Source organism: Pantherophis guttatus, chromosome 5 (assembly GCF_059756535.1).
Source record: "Pantherophis guttatus breed Tessera chromosome 5, ASM5975653v1, whole genome shotgun sequence".
NCBI lineage: Eukaryota > Metazoa > Chordata > Lepidosauria > Squamata > Colubridae > Pantherophis > Pantherophis guttatus.
In genome coordinates, this window is record NC_142067.1 from 126,650,219 (window position 1) to 126,662,883 (window position 12,665).

Below are 12,665 nucleotides of genomic sequence, written 5' to 3' on the forward strand. Positions count from 1 at the left end.
CTGGGTAAGATTAGTGCCGCCACTAATTGGACCCGTGTCCCTCCTGGTTGGTACTGGCCTCCTGGGAGGTTACACGAGGCTGGCTCCAGGGGATTATAACTGCTTCTCTGAGCACCCTCTGAGTGAGGATGAGGGTGTGAGGGTTCCACACCCATTTGCATTATTCGGGTGACCCTGAAGGAACAGATAATCCTCCAAATGGCCCCAATGACTCTCAGAGATAATGCTAATGACTAGATGCCTGCAAGGAATACAAATCCTTCCACTCTCCGCCATTTATTCAGAAATGAAGAAGCTTCTTGGATGAGAAGCAAAACATCTCAAAAAGGCAGTTGCCTTAAAAAAAAAAACCACACAATCTTTGGGACAACCATGACCTGGATGACAGAAAATTCTCCATACATTATTTTGATCTACAAGGACAAATTATTCAAATGTTACTTGAAAATGAAATTATGATTCCCTTTAAAGCGCCTTATAATGTACTATACATGGTAATGTATATATCATACAGTTTATTTTTGATGCACTGGTCTGCCCTCTTAATTGGGCCCCACTTGGTAAGCTAAAAATAACATTGGAAAAGATCCTTTGAACCTTTGAGGTTCAAGAAACACCCTACAAAGTAGACGGCAAAGAACACTCATTAACAGGCTTCTTAAGAAGAACTTGGCTGTTCGCATCCATGCTATCTGTATAATTCACATATTAAAAAAAGAACAAATAAAACTAAAGCAAAATTAAATTCCAGACAAAACAAACAGGGGGAGAAAGGCCAATTTTCCCTTAGCATGTCATGTCTGATATAAATAGTAGAAGTAAGGATATTTTTATATGAAAGCAAAGGCAATGTGGCAAAAAAAAAATAAAATAAAAAATACAACCTCTCTGGATAATTACAAAAAAGTCAATAGGCTGAAATAAAGAATTTCTGAGATGCTTTCGGATGCTTTGTCATGCTGCCATGATTTCATTTTTATTTTGCCTTATTTAAAAAGGCAAAAGGAAAAAAAAAACCCCATAGTAGTAGCAGCCACATAATAATGATATGTGTTTCCCTGAAAATAAGACACTGTCTTATATTTTTCTGAACCCTGAAATAAGCGCTTGGCCTTATTGTCATGTGCTCAAAAGCCCAATTGGGCTTATTATCAGGGGATGTCTTATTTTGGGGGAAACAGGTTAGCAACCAAAAAGAAAAAAGAAAGAAAGAACTGTTCAAAGTTATCTTTCAGTGTGAATTATTTTAGTCTTTTCCTTAAATCCTTTCTATCATTTATCCAGTTAGTGCATACTATTAAGAAAATCTTCCTGGTCTTGATACCACCTTTCCTACTTCCTATCTATAAAATCTTTTTCTCTACCAGCATTTGAAATATATCAATAAAATATATTTTCCACGTTTACTTTTATTTAAGCGTCTGTACCTCATAAGAGTTTAATTCTCCAAAATTAAACACTTGATTCTTCTGGTCTAAATGAAAATACCAGTTGATCAGAATATTGCTCACTAAATAGAAACGGCTGAAGGATAGCAATAGCGCCAGGGATAGGTTGCCCCCAGTTTGCACCAGTTCTATAGAACCAGTAGTAAAACTGGCGGGAGGCTCCGCCCACCAACCCCGACGTCATCAAAATGCTTCTGCGCATGCGCGCGCGCGTGGCCCCACTGCGAACCGGTAGTAAAGGTAAGCAGAACCCACCCCTGAATAGCGCTTAAGACTTATATACTGCTTCACAGTGCTTTACCAAGTGGTTTACAGAATCAGCATGTTTCCTCCAACAATCTGAATCCTCATTTTACTCACCTTGGAAGGATGGAAGGCTGAGTCAACCTTGAGCAGGTAAAAATCGAACTCCTGGCAGTGAACAGTGAGTTAGCCTGCAATACTGCATCTAACCACTGCGCCACCATGGCTCTTAGCTGTAGCATGTAACCTACTGTAAACCTTAAAATTAAATTAGCTTTGAAAATTGTATTACTTTTTGCTGATTACAGTATGAGATATTGCAGCCCTAGGATTTGTGGGTAGGTTTTCCTGGCTCAAAATACTCCTTATTATGCTTAGCTTGGCTCCCTCCTTCCCTCCCTCCCTCCTTCCCTCCCTCTCTCGTTTCTTTCTTTCTTTCTTTCTTTCTTTCTTTCTTTCTTTCTTCCTTCCTTCCTTCCTTCCTTCCTTCCTTCCTTCCTTCCTTCCTTCTTCCTTCTTCCTTCCTTCCTTCCTTCCTTTCTTCCTTCCTTTCTCTCTCTCTCTCTCTTTCTCTTTCTTTCTTTCTTCCTTCCTTCCTTCCTTCCTTCCTTTCTTCCTTCCTTTCTCTCTCTCTCTCTCTCTTTCTCTTTCTTTCTTTCTCTTTCTTTCTTTCTTTCTTTCTTTCTTTCTTTCTTTCATTCATTCATTCTTTCTTTCTTTCTTTCTCTTTGTGTTTTGAAATCTTGCTTACTTCTGGAAAGGGTTTTCCCTTTGATTAAATTCTTCTTCTCTTAAGAAATGTATGAAATGCTCCTTCAGTCAGCACTTTTGCCCATCCATTAGATTAATATATGACAACACGGACAGCTGTATTGGCAGGTATCAATGGTTATGGATGATGTTAGTGCAATGACTGTATATTAGAGCTGGCATTTTTAATGCCTGTAAATTGTCATATATTAATCAAAACTCAAGGCATGCTTCAGTGATACATTTTCATCCATTTAAATCAGATCATATTCACAAATTTGTTTTTTGTTTTATAAATCCAGGACAGTTTACTTCTGTCTGCTCTCCAATTGATCACTGGATCCTCAACCGATGATTTGGACGTCTAGATGCAAATAGGTTTGGCTTAACAATACCAGTTAGACTATCTTTGTTGTCCAATATTAACAGGAGCATAGGAAGGTCAGAGCTCGTTGTGTTTACCCTCAGTTCTAAAGTAAACGGTATGCCATCTGCTCAAAGTCTCATTTGTATTAAAATAAAGGCAATTCAGAGTGTGCCACCATGCCTGTTATTTCAAATGCTATTTGTACAGTTGGTGATGGTAGGAAATAATAATAAAAAATCTTACATCAGTTTGGTCTCAGGTGAAAATGACATCCCATTTCTTCCAAAATGGTTGGGCAAGCAAGAAATGGATAACTAATGGGAAGGTGCATTTGTTTAACGTGTAAGCTACTTAACTTAACTTTATTGTTCATTGCACCTCGTACAACAAAATTAAATGCCATCTTCAGTGTACATTATACATAAGAAAACTTCTCGAGTACTACTTTAGATTGAACTGAAAAGGGAAACAACAGGAGAGGGGGAAGGAGTAGAGAGAAGAGAAGGGAGAAGAGAGGAGAGGAGAAAGAAGAAAGGGAAAAGGAGAGGAAGAAAAGGGAGGGGAAAGATGAGCAGAGGAGAAGGTTAGAAGGGGGGAAGAAGAGAGGAGTGGGGGAAGAGAAGGGGAAGTAGGAAAGAGAAGGAGAAGAAGAATGGAGGAAGTAGGAGGAGAAAGAGGAAGGAAGAGAAGGGGAGGAGGAGGAGAAGAAAGGTTGGGGTAAAGGTAAAGGGTAAAAGAGCAGCCCTGAAAAAATGAAAGTTAAAAGAAAAGATGAATGAAAAATGATGGAAATGACTGTATATGTAAATGTGTTTATGAGAAATAAAAATAAAAAACTTTTTTGAAAAAAAAGAAAACTAAAAATAAAACAAAAAGACACATCCTTCACGTTCTATACAGTTGAATTAAAACTCCTGATACTGCAGTAATATTGCACTATACAGTAGAATTCAATGTAGTTACTGCCCTGGGACAGAAGCTGTTTTTCAGCCTATTTGTCCTTGTTTCTATTGTCCTGTACCGTCTGCCAGATGGTAATAGTTCAAAAAAAAAAAGGGGGGGGTGCCCAGGATGAGGTGGATCTTTAAGAACATTTTGAACTTTCTTAAGGCAGTGGGAGCTAAAAAGCTCTTCCAAAGAGGGGAGAGGGCAACCCATGATCCTCTGGGCAATAACGTTGACCCTCTGGAGCGCTGTCCGATCTGCCACTGTTCAATTGGCAAACCGTACACAGGTGCAGTAAGTTCAAATACTCTCTATGGTGCAGCGGTAGAAGCTCACAAGCAGTTTCTCATTCAGTTGTTGTTTCCTGAGAAATCTCAGGTAGTATAATCTCTGCTGGGCCCTTTTGACCAGTGCTGCAATGTGAGTGCCCCAGGTCAAGTCCTCTTTTATGATAACACCCAGAAACTTAAAACTGGCCACTTGCTCCACTCGGTCTCCATTGATAAGCAAGGGCTGGATGTCTGATCTATTCCTTCTATAGTCCACTATAAGCTCCTTGGTCTTATTGGTGTTAAGGACCAAGGTATTGTCTCTACACCAAGAAAGCAATTGGTCCACCTCATCTCGATAGGCAGACACATTCCCCAACCTCCGGAGATGAGTTCCACCACTGTTGTATCGCTTGCAAATTTAGTAATAATATCACTTGAGTGGGAATTCTGTCATAATTGTACATAAAGAGTATAGAGTAAGGGACTCAACACACAACCCTGTGGTGTACCGGTGTTAAGAATAAGGGCTGAGGAGATATGATTACCTAATCTTACCCTCTGAGAGCGGGCAGACAGGAAATCCAAAATCCAAAGGCAGATTGAATAAGAAATCCCAAGATCCATAACTTTAGACATTAGTCTCTGGAAGAAGGAAGGGAAGAAAAGAAAAATGTGGTGTTGAAACCAAGATGTTTCAAAAAGCCAACACAGTTCTAGGCTGCAGAAACAGAAGGATAGAATCAAGATCATGTGAAGTTTTAATACCACTTTATAATGCCTTGGTAAGGCCACACTTGGAATACTGCATCCAGTTTTGGTTGCCATGATGTAAAAAAAGATATTGAGACTCCAGAAAGAGTGCAGAGAAGAGCAACAAAGATGATTAGGGGATTGGAGGTCAAAACATATAAAGAACGGTTGCTGGAATTGGGTAGGTCTAGTTTGATGAAAAGAAGGACTAGGGGTGACATGATAGCACTCTTCCAATGTCTCAGGGGCTGCCCCAAAGAAGAGGGAGTCAAGCTATTCTCCAAAGCACCTGAGGGCAGGATAAGAAGCAATGGGTGGAAACTAATCAAGAAGAGAAGCAACTTAGAACTAAGGAGGAATTTCCTGACAGCGAGAACAATTAATCAGTGGAACAACTTGCCTCCAGAAGTTGTGAATGCTCCAACACTGGGAGTTTTTAAGAAGAGGTTGGATAATCATTTGTGTGAAGTGGTGTCGGGTTTCCTGCCTAAGCAGGAGGTTGGACTAGAAGACCTCCAAGGTCCCTTCCAACTCTGTTATTCTATTCTATTCTATTCTATTCTATTCTATTCTATTCTATTCTATTCTATTCTATTCTATTCTATTCTATTCTATTCTATTCTATTCTACTCTACTCTACTCTACTCTACTCTACTCTACTCTACTCTACTCTACTCTACTCTACTCTATTTTATTCTATTCTTCTGAAAGTATATTTCTGGTATGAGATCTATTCCTTCCTTCCGGGAGAATATGTTTAGTCTCCCACATCACGAGAGCAGATGCTTTAATTGAACGGTGCCTGAGAAGCTTTTGCTCTTTTCAAACCATTTCCACAACTGAAGAGATTCTTTTGGACATTGTGCTGCTTCTTTGTTGTTTAGAGAAAGGACAATCATTTCATGTGAAGAGAATAAACAAAAAAACACAGCACCACTTTTTTTTCCCCCTTACAACAGGTTCCTGGACAAGTTAAATGATTTAAATCCACCTGACATTCCTTCCTTTTTGTTCCCTTTGTAACAAAACAAGGTGGACTGTTCTCAGGTGAACACCTACCATTTGTAGGGTCTGGGAAAGTGTGTGTGTGTGGGGAAATATCCTCATTGGAGTGAAGGATATTTAATTCTTCTGCAGGCATTTTGAACAACATTGAGTCATCATCCTAGCTGTGCCCTTGAGCAGATTGTAGGGGCTTCTATTTGCTTTTAACCTTTCCTTCCTCTAGAAGTACTCTACGCTTCTGCTACCATGGAAAAAATAAAATAAAAATAAGCAGCATTGATCTGTGGCTTGACTTAAAACACATCACCTGGAAACATGATTTAGCTTTTAGTCTTCTTATTCCATTTCTTATTCAGAAATAATGTCTGCCGAAAGAAAGAAAGAAAGAAAGAAAGAAAGAAAGAAAGAAAGAAAGAAAGAAAGAAAGAAAGAAAGAAGAGTGAGGAAGGAAGAAAGAAGAGGAAGGAAGAAAGAAAGAAGGCATGGACTTGCCAGGTTCTTATGGACAGATATTACAAATAAATGTCCCATTTATTTATTCTGTGCCCAGATCAAACCTTAAACTGCTAAATGGAGGTCACCTTTTTGGCTTTATTGTTAGACAGAAAGAAATCACTTTTTTGCCCATTTTACTGGTAATAATCAACAGATCAACAAATGGGCTGGGTTCTGGATATCTCCACATCCACACAGGTGTGTTATTATCCACCAGAAACTCCGACTTGAGCATATTGGGCTTACTTTTTGACACTCCGACTCTCAACCTGTCCAATGTTCTCCAAGTGACGTCGGGGTGATCAGATCCCACTTCTGGAATTATTCCTCGTTCCGATAATTCTCTCCTCCATCTTCTAATTCGGTTTTGTTCCTGCAGGCCTTTCCACAAAACTCTTTCTAGATCTAAATCAACGAGTTTGGGGGCACAGATCCCTTCAGAGGAATGTTGGGGATCTGTTCTGACCCAAATCCCCAAACATGACAAATCCTCTGAAGTGAACTCAAAGATTCCTTTAATTAGGAAGGCCAGCAGTCCCGGCAAAAAGTTTCTCTCTCACCGCAGCCTAACAAATCTGTCCGGTTGGAAGATGAATAGTTGTCTGCCACATCTATTCATCTCTGCCCCCTGCCTTTTATCACCAGAGTTAGGGTGGGGCTTCGCTAGCAGCAGTGGCTCTTCTATCCTAAGGATCAGCCCATAGATTTCCACTGCTCTCCTCTCCTTTGCCTTCTGTGCATCCATACATCAGGCACTGGACCCAGCTGCTCCTCCTCTTCCTCATCAGCCACTTCCAGACCTGGGGGCTGTTGACTCTCTATCTGAGGGCTGATGGATGGCCCAGGCTCTGCTTCTGTCTCTCTCTCTCTGCCAGCTCCATTCCCTCTTCCCCCTCGGAGCTCTCAGGTTGCCTTGATGCTGAGCCTGACTCCCACGCCTCCTCCTCTTCCTCCTCTGATTCGGCTGCTGGAGAGGCCGGCGGCCAACAGGCCACAACAGGATCATTCTCTTGTTTGGTTCTCTCGGAATCTGGGATTACTTCTCTCCTAATCCCAGGTGGAACAATACCAACATGAGGATGCATTTTCTCAATTGGCGTGGGTTTAAGACATCCCGTCACTAGGCATATCACTTCATTGACAGCCATGTCAACTTTGTCCCCCTGTTTTGGATGGAATTAAATAGAACTTTTATAAGTTGACATGGAACAATGCTTTTTTTTTTTTTGTCTAGTGTTCGCTGGGCAAAAAAATAATAAAAATAATAAAAATGTGACGCCAGGAAGAAAAGGTGAATGAATGCAATCCTTGAGTTGCTCTGTACATTTTTGCAGAGATGCACAGCAGGAGGGAATCCATTAGAAATTTCTCAAGAGGTTTTCTTGACCACACACACACACACAGACACACACACACACACACACACAAGATTTTTGTTTCCCTGAGTAACAAAGACAGATGCAAAGAATTTAGGACATTCCTTCAAAGCCTACTGCCAGTAATTGCACAGTATGTCCTTTTCTTATGAACACGCACAGTACTTTAGAATATATATTTAAGTAAGAGAACAGAATGCTGAAAACCTTTGGATTCTCCATTGATTAGGACTCAAAGCCTCCCTTGTGTGACAAAACCAATCACTTTTCTTCTTATGTAGCTGGTGGATAGTTTCTTCAGTCCCTTGAGATGTTCCTACTGGGTTTGTGTTTTTTTTTTTTTTTTGTCTCCGATCTGAAGGATTCCCAGAAATAAAAAGAATAAAGCAGACAATAACTTTTTTCCTTAATAGCAGCAGTGACGATAATGGAATAGAATATTTACACATTTCTTTTTTACCCTCCATCCTAAATAATCACCTACTGAGTTAAATAGGAATGATCTTGTCTGATGTGAAGAGTTATGTTATTCTGACAACATACTGTAGTCGGAGGTGACATTAAAACATCGCCTAAAAACAGATTTTATGAATACTAGTTACTAGAGGATAAACTGTAGAAGGTGTGAGTTTTCTAGATGTAGCTTGTGGATCATTCAGTGGCTGCATAAGATGGATGGGCATTCAAATCTGAAAAAAAAAAGCTATTTCCAGGGTAGAATATTTGGCTTGAATTCCTTTCTTTTTCCTCTTCTTTCTTTTCATACTCACAGACGTTTTCAGTTGTCTTTCCATTAATCTTAGAACTACAATAAAGTAATGTACAAAGAATAGATGAAATCTCACCTGAGTTAAATAGATGTTATCTGGGTTTAATCAGGATTCCTAAAAAGCATTATTCCAGAGTTGATGATGATGTTGATGATCTTTTCTTTCTTCTTCTTCTTCTTCTTCTTCTTCTTCTTCTTCTTCTTCTTCTTCTTCTTCTTCTTCTTCTTCTTCTTCTTCTTCTTCTTCTTCTTCTTCTTCTTCTTCTTCTTCTTCTTCTTCTTCTTCTTCTTCTTCTTCTTTTCCTTCTCCTTCTCCTTCTCCTCCTTCTCCTTCTCCTCCTCCTTCTCCTCCTCCTCCTCCTCCTCTTCCTCCTCCTCCTCCTCCTCCTCCTCTTCTTCTTCTTCTTCTTCTTCTTCTTCTTCTTCTTCTTCTTCTTCTTCTTCTTCTTCTTCTTCTTCTTCTTCTTCTTCTTCTTCTTCTTCTTCTTCTTCTTCTTCTTCTTCTTTTCTCCTCTCCTTCCTCCTCCTCCTCCTCCTCCTCCTCCTCCTCCTCCTCCTCCTCCTCCTCCTCCTCCTCCTTCTTCTTCTTCTTCTTCTTCTTCTTCTTCTTCTTCTTCTTCTTCTTCTTCTAACTCCTCCTCCTCCTCCTCTTGCCCTTGCCCTTGCCCTTCTCTACTTCCTCTTCCTCCTCCCTTTTTCCTGGAGGAGACATGAATGTTTTCCCATTAGCCACGGGTAATCCCTCAAACTCAGATGCTGTTTCACCTTCTGGGATTTCATTTTTTAAAAAGGAAAAAAAAATCACATTCATATTTCTAGTCTCCGTAAATTATTGCTAGAGGCTGTTCACAACTTTGTGCTAAACTGGGTTAAATTAGCTTGGAGAGAGCACTAAACGGAGCTTTATAATTTTACATATTTGATGCTGTGCAGTTTATATATTATTTAGATTTCTTTTGCCACAAAGTTATTTTTGAAAGAGCCGTTAGGGGATAATTTTGTAGGATAGAAATTCTTACTTCTACTATGCCAATGGAGACACACTACTCAGCTGAGAGGTTGCCTTTTCCAGATCTGATCATTCCTCTAAATAAAACTCAAATATATATATTTTCCACCCTTGTGTGCTATTCATGCTCCCAAACAACAACAATAACCACTGATCCACAATGAATATTAAAAAAACAAAGAGAAATACTTGAGTTGTTAAACCTCCAAGATGTCCTGAACAGAAATCAAAATACGACAACAAAGAATATAACCAGTGTGGTGTATTAGTTAGGGAGTTGGACCCAGGAGTTCAGAGTCAAAACTGATCTTCAGTCCTGGAATTTAATAGGATGAGTTTAAGTCAGTGGTGAAATCCAATTTTTTTTACTACCGGTTCTGTGGGCGTGGCTTGGTGGGCATGGTGTGGCTTGGTGGACGTGGCTTGATGGGCATGGCAGGGGAAGGATACTGCAAAATTCTCACCACACTCCAGGGGAAGGATACTGCAAAATCTTCATTCCCACCCCACTCCTAGGTGAAGGATATTGCAAAATCTCCATTCCCACCCCACTCTGGGGCCAGCCAGAGGTGGCATTTGCCAGTTCTTCCAGGCCTGACAGATGTGTTTTCAAATTCTTCTGAAATGTCTTGAGGACAGAGCCATACCAGTCCCAAGTAGATGTTAGATAAGTGCTAGTCTAAAGGTGGAATGACATCTGTTTGAGGTTTGTATGGCTCTGTCCTCCAGATGTTTCAGAAGAGTGTGAAAACATGTCTTTGCTCCAGATGTGAGGTTAGGAAGATTCCTGAGCCATCAATGGTTCTTTTTGTGGTAACTATTTTTAATGTGTGTGTGTGTGTTTATTCTGGACAAACATGGCTCTCTTCTCTATTTTATTGTTTCTTCTTCAGCTGTAACTTCCAAGGCTAATTTGGGAGTGAAATAGGAGAAAGAAAGAAAGAAAGAAAGAAAGAAAGAAAGAAAGAAAGAAAGAAAGAAAGAAAGAAAGAAAGAAAGAAAGAAAGAAAGAAAGAGGGAGGGAGGGAGGGAGGGAGGGAGGGAGGGAGAGAGAGAGGAAGGGAGGGAGGGAGGGAGGGCCTCCAAGCACAAAAGAGTAATTCAATTAAGCCTCCTCACAATCTTTGGAACAAAGGAAGAAAAGTGATTTGTGAAGACAACACTGAAACAGTATGGCAATTTTATTTTTTTTTGAAGGAGAACAAAAATTCATTGATATCTTTGGAAAACTAGGGTAGCTGTGAGAGCAGAATTTGCCTCTCAGAACCAGACCATTCTTACTTTTTAAACCTCTAAACACTAAAAAAAAAAAAACCCTGAAATTTGTAGCATCAAACTTAAAAAAAAAAATCAAACTACCCATTTTGCTATAAATTTTGAAGCTAAATAGACTTTGGGGTGGATATAGAAATTAACTGCAGCTAGAATTGTATTCACACAAAATTGGAAAAGTGAAGAGATCCCTACAGATGAGAATGTGATTGGGAAAATATTAGAATGTGCAGAAATGAATAGATTAACACTTGCAATTAAGGAGAAAGAACAAACTGAATGCTACACGACATGGGAATTATTTTATCAATGGTTAGAAAATAAAAATGGAAGTTAGAAATAAAAGAAGATTAATGAAATATAGAAAATATGTTAAGAGAGAGATGTAAACATTATTATTATTATTATTATTATTATTATTATTATTATTATTATTAGGATTGGGATTAGGATTAGGGTTATTATGTTTAATACGACTATTATATTCTTATTAGAAGATGTTAACAGGAAGAAGTGAATATGTTTATTATGTTCAATATTAGTATTATGAAATCAGAGAATTAATATTAATAGAATAGAATAAATTTTTTATTGGCCAAGTGTGATTGGACACACAAGAAATTTGTCTTGGTGCATATGCTCTCGGTGTACATAAAAGAAAAGATACGTTCATCAAGAATCATAAAGTACAATACTTAATGATAGTCATGGGATACAAATAAGCAATCAGGAAACAATATCAATATAATGTAATGAATACTGTTGTAAATTTTGATTATTACCACACAAAGATATTTGTACTCAGATGACACACTGTTTAATGGAAGATGGAATTATTCTACTAAATTTATATACATATACATACATACATACATACATACATACATACATACATACATACATATATATATATATATATATATATATATATATATATATATATATATATATATATATATATATATATATTGGAGCCTTGGTAGTACAGTGGTTTAATGCACCCTGTAATTAACACAGCTGCCTGCAATTTCTGCAGGTTCGAATCTTACCAGGCTCAAGGTTGACTCAGCCTTCCATCCTTTCTAAGGTAGGTTAAATGAGGACCCAGTTTGTGGCGGCAATAAGCTGACTTTGTATAAATATACAAAAGGATGAAGGCTATTGCTGAGCACATTGTAAGCCGCCCTGAGTCTCCGGAGAAGGGCGGCATATAAATCAAATAAAAATAAATAAAAATAAAATAAATAAATATATATATAAATACTAGAAATCAAGTAGCAAGAATCGTATAAGGCTGCCCACTCTAGCCATTTAGAATAAAACCCCTCAACTGACTATTCCTTAGTTTATTCCTAATTTCTGAGCCCACATTAAAACCCCAAATCCTTCCCATAAAACCTCTAATACAGTTGTTCAAGCTAATCAGATCAATTTGCATTCTTCTGTGAAAAAGATGGTTGTGTTATTACCATTTTTTGTCTTTTGGGGATCACCTAAGACTGAGTGATAATGAATCTGTAATTGTCAGCCTTCTAAGGAGACCTGACAGGAAACATGACAAGGTGAGTTAATTCTATGTTCTTGTAGGTCTACATCACAGAATCTTTCAATCTTTTTTTTTTTTAGTTCTTGATAAATTAGGATGGATCCTTTGTAAGTTTCTTTCTCTGCCTTGCTGATCAGGGTTTTGATAGTTCTGATAATTGGCCAAAAAGTTCTTTTGTTGAAATGACAGAACTAAAGTTCAGGCCTGAGCAGGCTTTGGGCATTCTGGAAAGTTCCCTCAGAAACCACAAGCCTACGAGTTGAGCGCATGATCCAAATCATGGGAAGCATGCATGACTATTTTTTTAACTTCTGTAGCTTATTTACTATGTGCTGAAGTTCCTCTTATGTAACCAAGTAAAAGTAAGAAATCTAAAAAGTAGGAAAACTGGAATACTGCATCCAATTTTGGTTGCCAC